The sequence below is a fragment of the Rhineura floridana genome, chromosome 6 (assembly GCF_030035675.1).
Source record: "Rhineura floridana isolate rRhiFlo1 chromosome 6, rRhiFlo1.hap2, whole genome shotgun sequence".
In the NCBI taxonomy this organism is placed as follows: Eukaryota; Metazoa; Chordata; class Lepidosauria; order Squamata; family Rhineuridae; genus Rhineura; species Rhineura floridana.
In genome coordinates this window covers 37,537,107-37,555,282 of record NC_084485.1, presented here as the reverse complement: position 1 = coordinate 37,555,282, position 18,176 = coordinate 37,537,107, and the positions used below count along the sequence as shown (strand labels likewise).

Below are 18,176 nucleotides of genomic sequence, written 5' to 3'. Positions count from 1 at the left end.
TGGTGAACCCTCTTTGAATACCGCTTACCATGAAAACCCTACTCATAGGGTAGCCATAAGTAGGGATCGACTTGAAGGCAGTCCATTTCCATTTTCAAGGCAAAGGTGAGGATCCTTTTTAGCCTGAGGACTACATTCTCTTCTGGGCAACCTTCCAGGGGCCACATGGCAGTAGTAGGCAGGACCAGAGGCAAAAATGGGAAGAGCAACAGATGTAAAATTTTGTACAGTAGGCCAAAGGCTTACATGCCCTTCTCTGTCCGCCATTCAGCAAAGCAAGACGCATTCTCAGAATTCAGGGAGGCATTCCAGTGAGACAAAAAGTAAAGCCTCTGAGGGATGTGGCCTGGGCAGAGAGGGTGTGGCTGAGAAGGAAGCATAGCCTCCAGAGAGTCCTGAGGGCCCAACAGAGGGGCCTGGAGGGCTGCATTTAGCCCCCGTGCCTGAAGTTCCCCATCCCTGCTCTGCAATATAAACTTAAAATTAGCTTCACTTTGCAGACATACCAGAGGATGGGGATGCAGAGAGACCTTGGCCTATGAGCTAAAAAGGGAAAGTGAGCTCCTTGCTATCCTATGCCTTTAAACTGTCCACATAAAGGACAACTTAGCACTATAAAACTGCTTTCAAAGAACATAAGAATTTCTTGCATGAGGAACCCAGAGGGGAAAGCAAATTCAATATGGGAGAAACGAAACCTTACGGGCGGGGGGGAGGGAGAGCAATTAAAGGCATCAACTGAGACGATGAGGAAGCCCATTAATTCATCAGGCCCAGCAGTTAATTAACAGAGAAGCATCATCTTTATCAACCCATCCCAATACTGAGCATCACTTTATTTGCAAAAGGTACAGCCATTTCATTAACCGCGGCAGCTCAACAAAACTCAGGCTGCTTCTGTAATGAAGCTGTTGAGTTGTTATTTCAGGAGAGAAACAAACATGCCCTTTTCTCGGGGTCTACGATTTTTTTGGCTAAAAGGCTCTTTCAGCTCTGCCATGTGGTGCCTGTGTACGGGCCTGGGTGGGGCAAAGCAGAGGCAGATATTGATGGCAACTTAATTAACCCCATCATGTTGGCTAGATGGTTAGTCTTCACTGCCTCCTACATGATTTTGAAAGGCTGGCTGGACATTTCACAGCTCTCTGTTAATATGACATCTGGACTAGGTGAATGAAGCTATATCAATCTCAGTGGCAGAGCACATGTCTTGCATGCAAACAGTGCCAGGTTCAGTCCCTGGCATCTCTAGGCAAACCTGGCAAAGACTCCTGCCTGAAACTCTGGAGAGCTGCCTCCAGTCAGTGTAAACAATACTGAGTGAGATGGGCCAGTGGTCTGACTCAGAATAAGCCCGTCTCTTGTGTTTGTGAGTAAAATGGTAATATGCTGGAACATTATATATGGATTTGCCCCAAATTGTAGACTAATGGCCCTTCTTCACATTTTGAATTAGGCTCCACTTAGAGTTGCCAACTTCCTTCTGAAAAAGGCTTTTGTCTTTTTCAACCGTTTTACTACATTCCAGAATTGTCAGGGGGAAGCTTTTCCAGTTTAAGTTTAAAGACCATTTCTCACTGCTGCAGCAAACCACACTAACAGAGACAATTTTCTCAGCCATCTTGCCGGGGCCCACTTGGCCTTTCCTGCAAACAAGGCAGGGGAGGATCCCCAGCGGGTGCGTGAGTGGCCGACAGCGGCAGCAGGGCTTATGAGGGTGAGGCAAGCGAGGGGGGCTGTGGGCAGTTTGTCCCACACATGTGCACACACTGCCTGAGACAATTGCCTCAGCCTGACTCATGAAAGCTCTGGCCCTCCTTGGGGGAAAAGCAGGAGTTGGCAAGACTGTGAGCTCATTTCTGGTAATGAAAACAAATTCCTAGGCTGAACCCCGGCTACTATTTTGCACCTGGCTCTGGTTGGTGGATCTCATAATTTCAGCAACAAGCAAATGAAAAGTAGATCCACAAACCTGAAGTCTGTCAGCCCTTGGTGTAGTACTTATGTAACTTCATTGACGGGTAGCAGAATTGCAACATGAAATACTTTTCCACAGGAAAAAAATCTTCCCTTGGAAAACTTGTACAGTAGGGCCCCACTCATACAATGGGTTACGTTCCAGACCCCCGCCTAAAAGTGAAACCCGCTGTAAAGCGGAACTCCATCAATAAAATGGTTCCCGACGCCCCAAAAATCCCATAAAAGCAGAACAAGCGCAGTATGAGTGGGGCCTTTCTCTAATTGAAAGCCGCGGTATTAGTGGAATGCCAAAAAGCAGGCCGCTGAAAAGCGAGGCCCCTACTGTATGTGGCTCTGTGTGTGTGTGCGTGTGTATCATTATTTTTGTACTGAGCCTAGCTGATTTTACATCTTTTGAAACTCAGACGATCCCGATCCTTCAAGCCTTTGCTCAGTCATCAAGCTCACCCAGTGACAAGCCCAATTACTCTCCCTAAGCTTAACCTGCGTGATGGAGTTGTTCTGTTGATAAAATTGAGAGTTTGTTCTTGGCTACAGATAGTGATTATTAGGGATGAGGGAACCCATCAATTTCAGTTTCTCTAAATTCCTCATATTTTCCAATCCTAAATTAAGTTCTCCACATTTCCACATCAGTTTGCAAATTCTTAGAAAAAAAACTCATCATGAAAAGTCAGCAGCATTTTAGTGCATTTTTCCTAATATGAAATGTGTGTAATTTTGCCTAATATACAGATTTTTGCAAAGCATTTTTCCCTTTTATAATGCGTTTTTGCATGCTATTTTTGCTAGTATATGTATTGATATGCACAATTTACCCTCGTATATGCATTTTTGTACACACAATGTGTCTGGAGAACTGCACTGCAAATGTGAAGAAGTGTAAATATCAGACAATGGCTGTGTTTTGTTTCACATGTTGTTTTGGAAAGTGCAAATTAGGTAGGTTCACCTATAAATGCAAATTTAATCAAACTTCTCCCCCATCCTTAACTACTATTTAATGAAGAGAAAACTTAGCCACATGTCCCAGTTTGAACAAGTTAAGCCAAACCATGACTTAGTTCAGTGTAGCACCACAGCAAAAAGGACCAGGGAGGAGCAAATTTGCTGTGAGCTCCTCTCTGAGTGCCCAAACATTTGTACAGTCTGGCTAAGCCATGGTTTGGTTTAGCATGTTGTGCGAACCAGGTCATTATCTGAGTGTGGATCCTTATGGAGCCCAAACGTCATCACCCATGCCCAAGATGGAGGTATCAGCAAGCACAGAAGAACCTCAAGGTTCTCTCTTGGTAGGTCCCACTTTCTGAGTGAAAATTTGATATCTGCAGTCACAAGAAAAATCTTAGAAGAATTTGGGTTGGCCAAATTTGCTTCAGCTTTATTTACTGTTTCCACAAGTATAGGTGATTTCTACCATACACTGTTCCTTCCTTACAAAGCAAAGAAAATAGCAGTGTTGCAAATAGCCTATTGGCAAACGAACAGTGCAGTACAGAATGACCATTTAGGTAGTTTAGTTGCTTGCTTTCATTCCTGTTTTTAAATGGTGGTGGGAGTGAAGAACTATGCCCTTGTAGTCACCGTCATGTTAACAGGTTGCTTGACTATTCTGTGGGCTGGATAAATCTATGCAAACCTCCAAACAATTTAGTTTAATTACTTGTCAAGCATGCAACAAGGCATAAACCTGCATATTGCATGTAGCATTACCAGTGGAACAAGTATTTGAATGCAAGGGCTAGAATAATCTGACAGCTAATATAAAGTGCTGTAATTTATATTTAGTTATATTGAGAGGGTTTTTTTTCTCTTCTCTTCTTTGAGCACTTCATATAAATATTTACTCAGATTCTAAGACCTTGCTTAACCCTCCAAGTACCACATTTATCTTTGATTTTATTTTTTATTTGCAGCACAGAACCCTTTGTTTACCATGCAGGCTATTAAAGAAAATAGTGTCTCCTATCAGTTGTTACATATATAAACACCAGACACCGGTAATTATGATATATTTACTGTAAAGTACAATTGGATACAGATGAAAGAAGAGACAAAATATGTACAGTTGCATTAATTTATGAGAAACCACATTTTCAGATTCTGTACCAGAGACAAGATGATAAGTCTGCTATGTTTAAATTTGATCCAGATTACTTCATCAATTATGGAACTGGGTGACATTACCACACAGCCTCCTTCTGCATGCAAATTGAACTCTTATCCTGGGTTTAATTTTAGTCAAGAATCACAAGGCTTCACTTCAGAACCTATATTCTGTGTTAGGATTTATCCCTGCATCATAAACATTCATAAATAATCAAGACAAGAGCACACTGAAACACTTGCAAAGTGCCTTCCATTCACCATTACTATCAGTAATCAATCACTCAGCTTTTGACAGATAGAGAGGATTCCTGTCATGTACCATTTGGCTTCAAGACAGGCTTAAGTCTGGCTGTTCCTACCTGTGTTTCACCTTTGTTAGAGATTGTGAATAAGGTATATGTGGAATGGAGGAATGGAGCTTGTGTATTGTGCTAATAGTAGCATTTATATAGTGTTTAGGAGTTGAAAGCACTTCATATTCATCAGCTCAGCAGTACTGACCAACAGCCCTGCATTATCCCCATATTACAGAATTGAGGGGGAGACACTGTCTGAGAGAAAGGAACTTGCCTAAGACCTGGCCTTCACAGGTAGCCAAATGAGGTGGTGGAGTAGTGAGGTGGTAGAATTGGGTGTACCACTTCAAACATAAGATGGGGAAATCACAGTTTGACACAATGTTCCCCTGGGTAAAAAGAAAAAAGAAAGAAATATGTGCAAGTAAAAAAACTAGCACTGTCTGGAGCAGCCTGGTCTCAGTCTTTGCCCCGATGCACTTTGCATTTCTTTTTCTTTTTCTTTTGGCAGAGATTTGATTTTCAGCATGGGGAACATTGACAAAAGGCACCTCCATCCACAGTCTGAAATGAACTTCCACTTGGAATAAATTTGTACATGTAACTTAATGGAGAACCCAAAGATGGGAGAAGGATCCAAAATTTGGAACACACTGCTGAAGATTCAGCCATTTTCCCTCTTGTTCTTCAAGTGGGTTTGCAATCCATTTAGCTTTTTCTCCAGATTCCTTGTATCCTCATGATGTGAATAGGAAATTAGTGCAATCCCATGATGTCTAAAGGGGCTGAGTTCATCCAAAACACTCTCCAGAACTCAACAGCAGGTTCACTGGATGGCCTTTGGCAGGTTTCCCCATTTGCAAAATAAAACTAATGGCAACCTACCTCATGGGGTTGTCACGGGAACAAGAAAGGATGTAAAGCTCTTTTTAAACAGAGCTCTAAAGGATAAAGAAAGAAGCCTGCTAGAAGGTTTGGGAAACAACTTGTTTGAGCTGATCGGTAAAAGACGTAAAGGGCTGGTGTTGATTGCTTTGTCCATACCTAGACAGAGCAATTTTGACAATTTATACACTGCTTAATTACTATTGTCCCTGAGTAGTGTATAAAAAACTCAATACAATAAAAAGAAAAATGAGTTAAAATTATAAAACCAAAGTCTTCAGTAAGCACCAGAAGTTCAACAAGGAGGGGCCTTGTCTGACTTTATCTGGAAGGGAGTTCCATAACATTGGGTCCACAGTACTGAACGCATGGCTCCTGGTGGATGCAAGCCTTGTATCTGAGCCATGAGGGACCATTAATAGTGACTCCCCCAAAGACCTCAGTAATTGGTCAGGGATATAAGGGATCAGGCAGTCCCTAAGGTAACCTGGACCCACCTTAATGGCCTTGTAAATTAATACAAGAACCTTGAACCTGGGCCAGTAGCGTATGGGCAGCCAGTGCAACCTTTTGAGCACTGGAGTTATGTTCTGGCAATAGTCTGTCCTCAACAATTTAGTCACAAGATTTTGCACCAGCTGGAGCCTCTGGACCAGGCCCAAAGGTAGCCCCACATACTGTACATTGCAATAATCAAAAGTTGAGGTTGCCAATGCATGAATTACCACAACCAGACTATCCCTGTCCAAGCATGGCTGTAGTTGGCACACCAGGTGTAGCTGATAAAAGACACTTCTGGCCACTGAGGCTACCTGAGCCTCCAGCAACAAAGATAGATCCAGGGGTACCCCCCAGACTCCAAACTTTTTTTTTTGGAGGGAGAGCAGCCCCATCCAGTACAGGCAACTGGCCAATCTCCCAGATGTGGGAACCACCAACACACAGTGCCTCTGTCTTCCCAGTGTTCATGCTCAGTTTATTGACTCTTATCCAGTCCACCACTGCACCCATACAGGTCCAGATTATGCACAGCCTCTCCTGACTCAGATGTTATGGAGAAGTAGCTCTGTGTGTCATAAGCATACTGATGGCACTTTGTCCTAATACCCACACGCAGTATCTTCATATAGATGTTGAACAGCACTGGGGACAAAATTGTACCTTGTGGTATACCATAACACAAGGATCATAGAGACGAAACACAGTCCCCCAATGCTGCTCTCTAAACACAGCCCTGTAGGCAGTGCCCCCAGAACCCATCCTACCAAGCTAGTCCAGGAGGATACTATGATCAATGGTATCAGACATCACGGAGAGACTGAGAAGCGCAAGCTGAGTCACACTCCCCCTGTCCTGCTCTCAATACAGATTATTCATCAGGGCAACTAAGATTGACTCAGTCCCAAACCTGTGCCTGAACCCAGATTGAAATGGATCCATATAATTTGTGTTCTCCAGGAACACCTGCAATAGCTTGGCCATTACTCCCTCCACCATCTTATCCAAGAAGGGGGTATTTACAACTGGGCAGTAGTTTATTTATTTATTTGATTTTTATCCCGTGCTTCCTCCCAGCACGAGTCCATACTATAAACCATTGCGTCCATGGTGGGCTTCTTCAGGAGTGGGTGCACTACTTTTGTAAACCCCATGGCTCCCCTAAGCATCCTGGCATGTCCCTCTCATTTCTTACTGGTCTATGTTGGCACCATTTCTGTTGGCACATGGACACTGACTTCACTATTAGAGTCCAGAGTGGAAGGTGACCTTTCTGAGCTCAGTATTAGATTTTATTTTCAATACCCACTGGTTCAGTGTTGGAACATGGGAAGCAATAAAAATGAGACCATCTCTGAGCATACACAGACTGTGTTTCCTTGCCACAGGGTATTGACAACCAACCCTTCCATCGACCTCTTAGATTATGACAATAAATTGTAGATCGGAGGCATGGCTTCTCCATCTCTCACATTACACCAACTGGGCCCTTCCAGGCTATCTGGCCCTCGGGACTCTCCCCACATCACACATCCATCACCAGCCATACCACCTCTCTTCAGGCCACACCCCACCCATCACCACCCCTGCCTGCACTCACTTTGAGTGTTTTTGCCTGGTTGGAATGTGTCCTTGTCCTTGTGCATTGCCTGGATGGAGGACAGAGAGGGATGTGTAAGTATGTATAGAAACTAGCCTACTGTACAAAGGTCAAATTTGCATTTGTTGCTCTGCCCACTTTTGCCTCTGGCTCACCTACCACTGGCATGTGGCTCCTGGAAGGTTGCCCAGAAGGGAATGAGGCCCTCAGGCTGAAAAAGATTCTCCACCCCTCCATTGGACATTCACCTTGTTCATTGACACACTAGACAAGGCGGTCAGTCCCTGTACTGGTCTGCTAATCTGACATCATCCTGTGCAGAAAGGCAGACTAAACTGTGGTTCAAGAGCCTCCTGTGACTGCCAGGCTGCCTGTTGTTGTATATATGTAAATACTTGCAAAAGGGGAAAATAGTGGTGGCTACATCTCTTGGGGCTGTCAAGTCTCAACCAACTGCAGATTTTGTTATACAGCTCTTATTGGAACATTGACCACCCCTGCTTTGCCGAATGTCAAAGTCCAAGGTTCCATATGAGCGAAAATAGCTTCAAAGTTTCCAGTACTTGAAACGGTTGGCAAATTCGACAGCAGTAGATGTGTGCTTCTGAGAAGTACTTAACACAAACTGTTTTGCTACCTATCTAATTTCTGTTCTTCTAACTGCCAGGGAATCTGATTCTGATCTCTTTTTAATTAGTAGTAAAACTGCCCTTTCTTTCCTTCAGAAATGGATTGCCCCCAAACAAAACAAGACTAAATTGGACTGAGTTTCCTCACAGCTTATCAATATCAGGATGGCAACCAGGTTATAGAAGTGTAGGAAATTTGGCATTCTGGAAATACTGAGATCCTCTTTCTGGCCATTTTATTCTCTAAGGTTTGCCACTGGAATTGATAAGTCTGATGCTGAATTTACTTACATCCATGTGTAAAGCAGGAAATGAAAAGAGCTCTCCTGTGAGAGAGATGTTCCTGCATGGTCCTATTTATAGCTTAACTTGAATGGGGGCAGATTTCATAAAAAAAACTTCACTTTCAGAAAAATGTTTCACCATTTATTTTCATCCTTTTTTAAAAATAAAGCTCCCCATTTCTGTAATAGTTGGGAGGCTGCGACATGGGGAACACACAACAAACATTTCTCCATTCAGAATGGGAACAGGAAGCCCTGCACTGATTTAGTGATGTCACAAAATTGGGTTTTGTGATGTCATGTTGTTGTGATGTTTTGTGGTTCATGTGTCCAGGAATTAGGAGTATGACCCATTCCTGGAGGACTTATACTCCCCTTAAGGAAGTCATCTGGCCAGGGGGCCCCTTAGCATGTGTGGGGCCTGGGGCAAAAGCAAAGTTGGGGCCCCCCCACATTCTTTCTCTCTATATATATCCTTTCCTCAGGCAGTGGCGGCTTTGTATTTCGGCTGCTAGGAACTTGCGGCTGCGGCTCCCTTTTTTGCAGCCTTTGTTGGTGGCAGTGGCTTTGTATTTTTTGGCTGCCGCTCCCTTTTTTGCAGCCTTTGTTGTAGACTTGCTTAGCATTTCTCGCTGCAAGGTTTTCTCCTTCCCGGCTTGCTACCGCGGCCATCAGGAGGCCGCCGCTGCACCTCTTCCTCCCGGCTCGTTTCTACGCTCCCCTCAGCTCGCTACTGCGGCCATGAGGAGGACGTGGCAGCTGCTTTTATATGCAGATTGCCAAGTGCGGGGGGGCCCCCAAAGTGCGGGGCCCAGGGCAACTGCCCCACTTCCCAGTGCCCAGGGGCGGCTCTGCGTCTGGGAGTACTCTTGGATTCCAACTTGTGACTAGAGTCCCAATTGGCTTTTGTGGCAAGGAATGCTTGTGCCCAGCTGATGCTGATTTGCCAGCTATGGCTGTTCTAGGACTAGGATAGCCTGGCTTCAGTTTTTCATGATGTGGTGACTTTCTGTCTGGACTATTCTAATGCACTGTATGTGCAGCTGCCCTTGAAGACATGCTGGAGGTTGCAGCTAGCACAGAATGTGGTTGCTAGGCTAAAAAGTGAAACAGCCTGATGGGACCATGTGCTGCTTTGGCTGCCAGTGAACTACTGGGCCCAATTCAAAGGGTTAGTACTAGCACATAAAACCCTAAATGGCAAGTATCTAAATAAATCATGACTACATGCCTCTATGACAGGAATGGGGAAACTCAGGCTTTGGGGTCAAATGCAGCCCTCCAGGTCTCTCTTTCTGCAGATGTAGTCATCCAGGGTCTCAGGGGGTCTTAGACCCGTTTTTTGACTCCAGCACCCTATGAGTTAATCAGCATGAAAGGGGAGTCTGTTAGCCACTGAGTCTTCTAACATGCTTCCTTATCCTTTTTTGCTGATTGGAGCCAATCAGAGTGAAAGGAGGTGAGGCAGCCTCTCTTTTATTTATTTTATTTATTTATCATTTAATTTGTATCCTGCCCTTCCTCCCAGGGCGGCAAACAAAGCGGTAAAAGCACTTTAAAACATCATAAAAACAGATCTTAAAACACATTAAAACAAAACAGGGTTAAAAACATTTTTTAAAAAAACAACTTTAAAAAAGGGTTAAAAACATTATTAAAAATATATTAAGCAATTCTAATACAGACGCAGACTGGGATAGGTCTCAACCTAAAAGGCTTGTTGAAAGAGGAAAGTCTTTTCAGGAGCTAGCACTCTCCCCTTTCATGCTGATTGGCTGCTAGGGACATGTGTTGTGGTGGGAGAAAGGCATTAACAAGGATTTCATTCTCAACCCAACAGCAAAAGATAAAAGGGTGTGTGTGGCTGTGACTGTCATGAAGGGACCCTGAACTTCTGAATTTGCTGCTGCACTACTCAGGTCTGTCCCCAGATGACATCCTCTCCCCAGGCCATATCCCACACCAGTCCTGCTTTGCACCTTCCTTGTGTGTTTTTTCTTGGCTGGAATGTGGTCCTTGAACACCTGGAAGGAGGTGCACCTACTTGCATGCCTGGAAGGAAGGTAACATTCACATTTGTTGTTCTGCCCTCTTATGTCTCTGTTCCCCACCACCACCACACCATTGGCATGTGGCTCCTGGAAGTTGCCCAGAATGGAGTGTAGCCCTCAGGCTGAAAATAGTTCCCCACCCCTGCTCTGTAGTATCACACTGGCTACATGGTGTCTGATTGGCTGGATCATGTAGCCAGCAAGAACCACTTTTTATTATTTTTAATGGTATCAAAGGAGTTGCCAAGAAGGACACAGACAAAGAGAGGAGGAGGAAAGAAGTTGAAATGTGATGTGTGGAAGGGAGTCATTTCAGGCCATCCCAACGTCCTTTTCCTCCACCGTATAGGTAACCTGGGGCCCACTCTCAGTTTTCCACATTGATCACCCTGCATCACCTACCCTGATGAGACTGTTGAGAAAGTGTTGTGAGGTTTTCTCGCAGAGGGCTTTACAGCATGGTTCTAAGAAAGCAATAGAGATAGCGTTGAAAAATACATGAAGGGTTTTGGTTTTTCTTTTTGAAAAAAAAATCTGGTACAATACACCTAGCATTTGTAGACAGCTTAGGGTGGAGCCAGAGTTAACTGTGCTTTGAGCAGTAGACCCACTAAAATCAATGGGGCAAAAGTCATGATTAACAAGTCACTTTGATTTTAGTAGGCCTAGTCTAAGCATGAGTAAGTCTAGACCTAACCTTTTGCAATGGCATGTCTCTGCAGATGTTCACACTTACTAATAAATGTGTCAGGGAGAGTATACAATTGTAAAGATAAAACTGGAGATCTCAAGAGCTCTTCCCTCTTGTTTGGCCAATATCATCAGGGGCCTGTGATGTCTCTGACCTTTGCAGTGAAAGCAACAGGAAGCTGCCCAAAGAATACAGTCAGCAGATTGGCAGCATTCAGGGGTGTTCTTATAGAAGCAACTTACGACATCTGAAACTTTCCCACTACCATACCTTCATCTCAGGGATAATTTTTAAAAAGTTTTAAATGTTTCTTTTCAGAAAGCACAAAGCTTGCCAAAAGGACATTGCTTACCCACCTTTTGCCCTGCCCCTCCTGCCTCAGGATATCATACATTTTTGATCCCAATAAAACAGAATTTTTTATGAGCTGCTATTTTGCATTAAAGCAACTTTACATGCAAAGATTGCATAATAGGAAGCAAAATTGAATTTTGCCTCAGAACAAGTCCTTATTATTAATTTAAGTGTTCTCATATGTCTTAGCAGCAGCTTATCATTCTATATATTTAATTCCTTTCTCACCGCTTAGCAGCGGTTTCCTCAGCTAAACAAATCTTTTAAGGGAGCGCACGTGCCACATGGAAACATGGCATTTGGCATTGGGGGTTTGGAGAAAGAATGAAACTTTAAAAGAGGAAATAAAATACATTCAGAGGGCTGTTATCTCTGCAAGCATCTCCTAACCACTTGGGCAGAGGGGTGGGAGAAGGAAGCCTGGAAGTCTCTATGTTATCACTTTTCTTCTGTAATTGCAAGGTGCTTGTTCTAATTATGGCCATGGCAGGATTGCAAACACCACAGAATATCCAGAAATCATTTAGTATATCAAGCATGGGTTGGCTATTTTTTGTCCTTTGAAATCGGTTTCTTTCAACGTCTGAATAACCACCATGCAGGGGAAAGCATGCTGCATGAAAGGCTTCCTCCCTTCCAAGAGCACAGCTGTGCAGAAGGTTTGTGTAGCAGTTCGTGCCTTGTTCAGAAAAGTGTATCATTTATTTAAGATACCTTTTTAAAGAGCAAGAAAAGTAAACACAGAAGTCTTCCCTCCCCCTTCTATATAAAAGACAAGCTGTGTTGGCTTCTACAAGTCTACTTTACAGAATGTATTGGAATGGGGGAGGGATGTGAAATCTATGGAGGTATATATTTAAATGTAAATGTACTGCCTTCAAGTCAATTCTGACTTATGGCGACCCTATGAATAGGGTTTTCATGAGTCTGAGAGGCAGTGACTGGCCCAAGGTGACCCAGTGAGCTTCATGACTATGTGGGGATTTGAACCCTGGTCTCCCAGGTTGTAATCCAACACCTTAACCACTACACCACACTGGGTCTCGGGGGGGGGGATAAATGTGTAGTGCAAGCCTATGCATGTCTATTCAGAAGTGAGTCCCATTGAGTTTAGTGAGACTTCCAGGAAGTGTGTGTGTACATGTGTGCAGATATTATGCACCTGTACATACCCACAGATAACCTAAGGCTACACCCAACTCTAAAGGGGGGGGGGGTAATGTAAGTGGTGGGGGGCAGAACGTGATAAAAAAGAGGTAATACCTTCTTTCATTTATTGTAGATGGGCTGCAGTTCTAAAACCACTCATCTGAAAGCAAGCCCTATTGAATGCAGTCAGGCTTACTTCTGAGTAGATATCCATAGGCTCGCACCGTTTAAAGGGGGAAAGTTGCCCCATAAATACACCAAATAGATCAGGAAGTTTAAAACATGCTATATTTGAAATGTTTGCAGCTGCTCCACAGTGTTGACAGTCTGCAAAGCACGAAGAGGGGTGGCGAGAGAAGCAGAAGCCCTTGGCTATAAAGGTAGAAGAGCAGTCTCGAGCTTCCCAGCTCCGCTCGGATTTGCCAAGCCAACGAAAGCGTCCTTTCCGCAGAGCCGCACAGCTAAGCAGAAAACGCAAGGTCTCTATAAAGTGCGCCGGAAGGGTGAAATGCCCCTTGCCCTTGGTTCCTAGATCGGGAGGAGGCTCTTCCGCCAGGCCAAAAGGAACAGGGCGAGAAGCAAGGAAGGAGGGGAGACGAGAACGGAGCTTTCCGGCGGCTTTATCTGAAACTTGATACCAATCGCCCAGGAGAGCTCGGTGACCTTGCTCTATCAATCACCCAGCCGAAACAGCTTACTCGAGCACAATGGGCATTCCTCCAAGTTAAGATAAAAAATATATTTTAAAAAAAATTAAAACCTAAAACAGCTGGGAACGGTTATTTTGCAGTCCCCAGCTCATCCTAATAAATATGCTACCAGCCTAGCCCCTTTAAGGCTTAATAGTAACACTCATCTACTGGATTGCAAAAGTTTTTCAGGCGGCATCTCTGGTTAAGAAAAAAAAAGTGTCCCTACAGAGTTTTTATGGTCACCCCCAAAAAAGATTTTAACTGAATTTTAAAAAATAAACAAACATTGGGTAAGATCCGACTGAATCATACTCAGAGTAGGCCCACTGAAATCGATGGACTGAAGTATGAAATAGATGGACTGAAGTATGACTGACGTTAAATCCTTGGATTTCAGTAGATCTATTATGACTAACGGTTAGTCCATTGATTTCAATGAGTCTACTCTGAATATGACTGAAGTTGGATTTATTTACATTAAATTTATTTACATACATACATATATCCACACACACACATTCATGCATTTCTAAAGCATGTTTACTGGGAAGTAATGTCCCACTGAATTCAGTGGTGTTATCGCCAAGTAAAGCTGCAATCCTACACACATTTGCCAGGGAGTATGTTCCATTTCCTTGCGAGCAAATAAATATGCATAGGCTCGGTCTACGGGTTGACAGCACTGCAGCCCTAAAGCCAGTTTTTATCCAGATGTGTTTGGAAGCAACCCCTACAGGGTTCAAGGGCTTCCTTCCAAGGAGGAAAGCATAAGCTTTCAGCCCGATCCTATCCAGGCTTACTTGGAGGGAAGTCACTCTCACTTCAGTGTAGCTCAGTCCCAAGTCAATGTGTATATATAAGGGATGCGTGTGTGTTTTTGACGTGCTAAATTCCCGATCATCCAAGGGAGATTTGACTTTTAACCAAGCCTTTTAAAAAAATATTCCAGTAAGGTTCCAGGCACAAAGCTAATCGTCCCCCTCCCGATCCCCAATTGCGTTTCCTGCTTGACTTGTTTAATTCTGTGGCAAAATCTTGTTCGTCGTTTTCCTCTCTGCCCTGCGGGGAGAGCAAACCTGGAGCAATGCAAATCTCCCTACAGCTGTTAGCAATAGCTCTTGCAAAACTGAAAGATCAGACAAAGTAATATGCTTTGCACTGAAGGGGGCTTTTTGCTGCTGCGGCTACATTGCACCAACAGCGGCAGCAAAAGCCAACTGTGGAGGTTACAAAGCCGGAGCTGTTTTCTCCCGCCCCTGCCTCCGCTCCCGCCTATTTTTTTAAGTGTATGCACTTCTCAAACCAATAGCAATATTTTAAAAGAAAAAGAAAAAAATCAGATAAATTGGATATTAGCGACAATCAAGATTGGGGGGGGAATCTCCGACCACGCCAAAAAATAGGGGTGGGGGACAAACTGGGCTGCTGTTGGGGGAAGTCACGTTTGAGTGGAAGACACGCGTTCGTTGCAAAACGGAGGTGGCGGCGCAGGAATCAACCGCTTTTTTTTTTTTAATAGAAATAAGGAGGTGCTTTTGTCAGTGGAAGATAGGTTGTGTTTCTGCCAGGAACTGTCTCCTTCACCCCAGGAAAACAAAACCCCTTGTCCTGACTTCAGGATCCGGTCCCTTTGAGGACCCCTCTGCAGCCTGAAGCTATGCATGTTCACTCCGAAGCAAGACGCCACTGAGATCAGCTGGACTTCTTTCCCAGCGTGTTTGAGATGTAGAGAATAGTTTGGCCGTATTTCGTCTCCGCGGCTGACGAGCGAGAGCAGGGGCTGATCCAGATCCCAGATACGTGGCCCGGTCCTATCTTACGTGCTCTTACTCGAAGGTATATCCCACAGGCGTGCTCGTAAGAAAGCGTGTGTAAGCTTGCCACCCTGCCCGGCTCACTTCCTGGGGAATAAGTGCTTAAAATGCGTAGGGCAAAAGGATTGGGGCTGTAAGACTGCAAGCCTAATGCACACTTGCCAGGAAGTTGCGCAATAGAAAACATTGGGACTTACTTCCAAATAAATATATTTAGTAGGATCGTGCTCTTAAGAGTTTAACGTCTACCTAAGCACAGCAATGCCTTTGTGGAGATGCACGGGGCTTATACAGCTCAAGCCTTTCAATCGGCCATTACTCGTCACACCCCAGGCCAGGTAAAGAGTGGGAAAATCCCTGTCTTCAGTCTCAGCTTCTGCTATATTAAAAAGAGGTCAGTAATAACCATAATGACTCATTCCACTGCGCAGCTGCAAAAAGACTCCTATAGAAAGTGGGGAGGAGAGCCTGGCTGGGAGTCCAGAGACTGTGAGTTTAAATCCCCGCTCCTGTCTCCTTGGTATCAAGGACCAGCTAAGGATCACCCCTACAGTGAATGGCTCAGGGGTCATGTGCCCTGCCACCTGTGCAGCCGTGGGCAAGCTGCATAGTCCCAAGGAGCCCAGTTGCCCCCCAGCTGGCAGTTGCGGACAAGGAAGGGGCTGGCTTGTGCAGCTGTGGCAAGCTGAGCAGGCCCTAGCCAGCTGAAGAGGCAATGGTAAACCCCCTCTGAATACCGCTTACCATGAAAACTCTATTCATAGGGTAGCCATAAGTCGGGATCGACTCGAAGGCAGTCCATTTTCATTTTTTTCAGAAACAGCAAAATGTGGTGCACATGTTAGTCCTACTAGCAGGGCAGCAGTGTTTAATTTCTACACCGAGAAGTGGTGTGTGTATCTTTCATGGATTGAACCCTATCTGGAAGTTACATTTTCTGTTGGGGGAATCTTGATCCTTGCTATTAATCCCAGAATAAGCTGGATGCACGTAATGGTGGAGGGAAGGAACTTTGCACATGGTCCGGTTACATGGCAACGTTGGAGCATGTCTGGCACTGCGATTAGGGCCAAGAGCTCAGATTTGACCTTGATCCACCTTTACTTTGTGGTTTCTAAACCATAATGTCAATACTAAAGGCACATTATGGGAGATCCAAAACGTCTCCTCTCATATGGTTCAGTCCCTGGCACTTCTAGTTGGGCTCTGTGAGAACGCCATGCCTGAAACCCTAATACTGAGCTTGATGGAACCAGTGGTCTGACTGGTAGAAGGCAGCTTCCTACAGCAATCCTTCAAAAATAAAGGACTTCTGAAAATTGTGGTGGGACTCCTTGATTCTCTTAGGCCCAATCTGATATCTCCCTATCAGAGGCTCTTTTTCAGGTTTGGGGGTGCGTGCAGTAGTATAGTGGCAAATTCAGAAGTGCAGGGTCCCTTCATGTTAGTCACCGCCATGCTCTCCCCTCATCTTTTTTTTGCTGCTGGGTTGAGAATGAGACCCTTGTTTATGCCTTCTCCCACAACAACAGACATCCCTAGGAGCCAATCAGCCTGGAGAGTGTGTGCTCCCGAAAAGAGTCTTCTCAGTGGCTGACTCACCTCCTTTCACTCTGATTGGCTCCAATCAGCAGGGAAGGGCAAGGAAGCATGTTAGAAGTCTCTTCTCAGTGGCTAACACACTCCCCTTTCATGCTGATTCCCTCACAGGATGCTGGAGACATAGGGACCCTGCTGGGACCCTGCTCCCAAAAAAGTAAGGGGTCTAAGACCCCCCAACACCCCAAATGACTACACCCCTGGGTATGTGGGACTAGATTCATAGCAAAGGTCATAGACCCTCCCTTTGATATAGTCAAGATTATAAGGGGGCAGTGCATTTAAGAGCAACTGGTGGGGTTATTTTTGTGTGCCCAGGTGTAGCTATTAGAGTGTTGGATTATGACGTGGGAGACAAGGGTTCCAATCCCCACTGAGCCATGAAGCTCACTGGGTGACCTTGGGCCAGTCACTGCCTCTCACTGTAACCTACCTCACAGGGGTGTTGTGGGGATTATATGAGGAGGGGGAGAACCACGTATGCCGCCTTGAGCTCCTTGGAGAAAAGGTGGGGGTGAATGCAGTCAGTCAATAGATCACCAGAAATAAAGTACTCTTGAGATATAAACACTAGTTGTGTTCTGAATCAAAGGTTGGGGGATTGAGCTCTTCTCCGCCCCCTCCGCTTCGCATTGCGCCCCTCGCAGCTTGCTTTCCCTCGCCAATACTTCCCTATCTGCTTCACTTTCTTCCTCTCTGCATAACACTTCCTGATTTTTGTTGTCAATCAATAACAGAGGGGAAATGAGCGCGCGTGCGGGTCAAGCTGTGCAGGGAATGAGAGGCTAAGAAGAGCTTAAGAAGAGACCCGATGGGTCGGAGCAACAGTTCTCGTTCAGCAGTTCAGAGGAGAGCTGTTTTAAAATATGGGGCGGGGGTGCTGACGCTAAGAAGCTGCTGGGAACCAGCACCTCTAGACTCCTAGAGTCTTCTTTTCAGATATTGCCTATTCTGAAGGAAAACCAGGTCGTGTCTTAGTGCAGTGAAAAACGGGGTGTTCTTGAGCATGTGCAGAGAGTGCCTTTCCCTCAGTTCTGAGTAACCATCGATAGCTTCCACCACATACGTGGAGTTTCAGCAGAGGGTGTTGAAAGCTTGAGCTGAGCCCGGAACGTATCATAAATAAGTATACATTGAGATAGATCAAACACTGGTCCCAACCCAGATTTAAGGACAGCCCTTGGATGGGTGGATGAACATAAATCTCTCTCTCTCTCTCTCTCTCTCTCTCTCTCTCTCACACACACACACACACACACACACACACACACACACACACACAGAGGGGGGGGGAAGGGATGTTCCGGAGAAGTATGCATACTTACTTCTGAGTAAACATGTATAAGGATCGTGCTGTTCGTGTTCTACTGCTAACGGGACCCAGCAAACCTAACCGTAAAACAGGGTGTATGTGTGTGAGAGAGAGAGCGATGGAGCTTGCATTGCGCTGTCCTCTTTCCATCCGATGCTTGGATCAACAGTCCTTCTGTGTCGAGAGATACTCGAAGAAAATTAACCGGGATTTCATTAGGCCTGCCTGCTGAA

General features: G+C 44.9%; 1 long non-coding RNA gene across 1 annotated transcript in view; it reads right to left on the bottom strand.

Moving 5' to 3' along the window:
• The window catches only part of LOC133386609 (uncharacterized), a 39,109-nt gene extending 20,933 nt beyond the window's left edge, over positions 1-18,176 (bottom strand). The window contains exons 1-2 of the long non-coding RNA XR_009763208.1: positions 17,957-18,176; positions 10,735-10,796 (exon numbers count right to left, since the gene is read on the bottom strand). This is a non-coding gene — a long non-coding RNA (uncharacterized LOC133386609). The remainder of the gene's footprint in view (positions 1-10,734; positions 10,797-17,956) is intronic.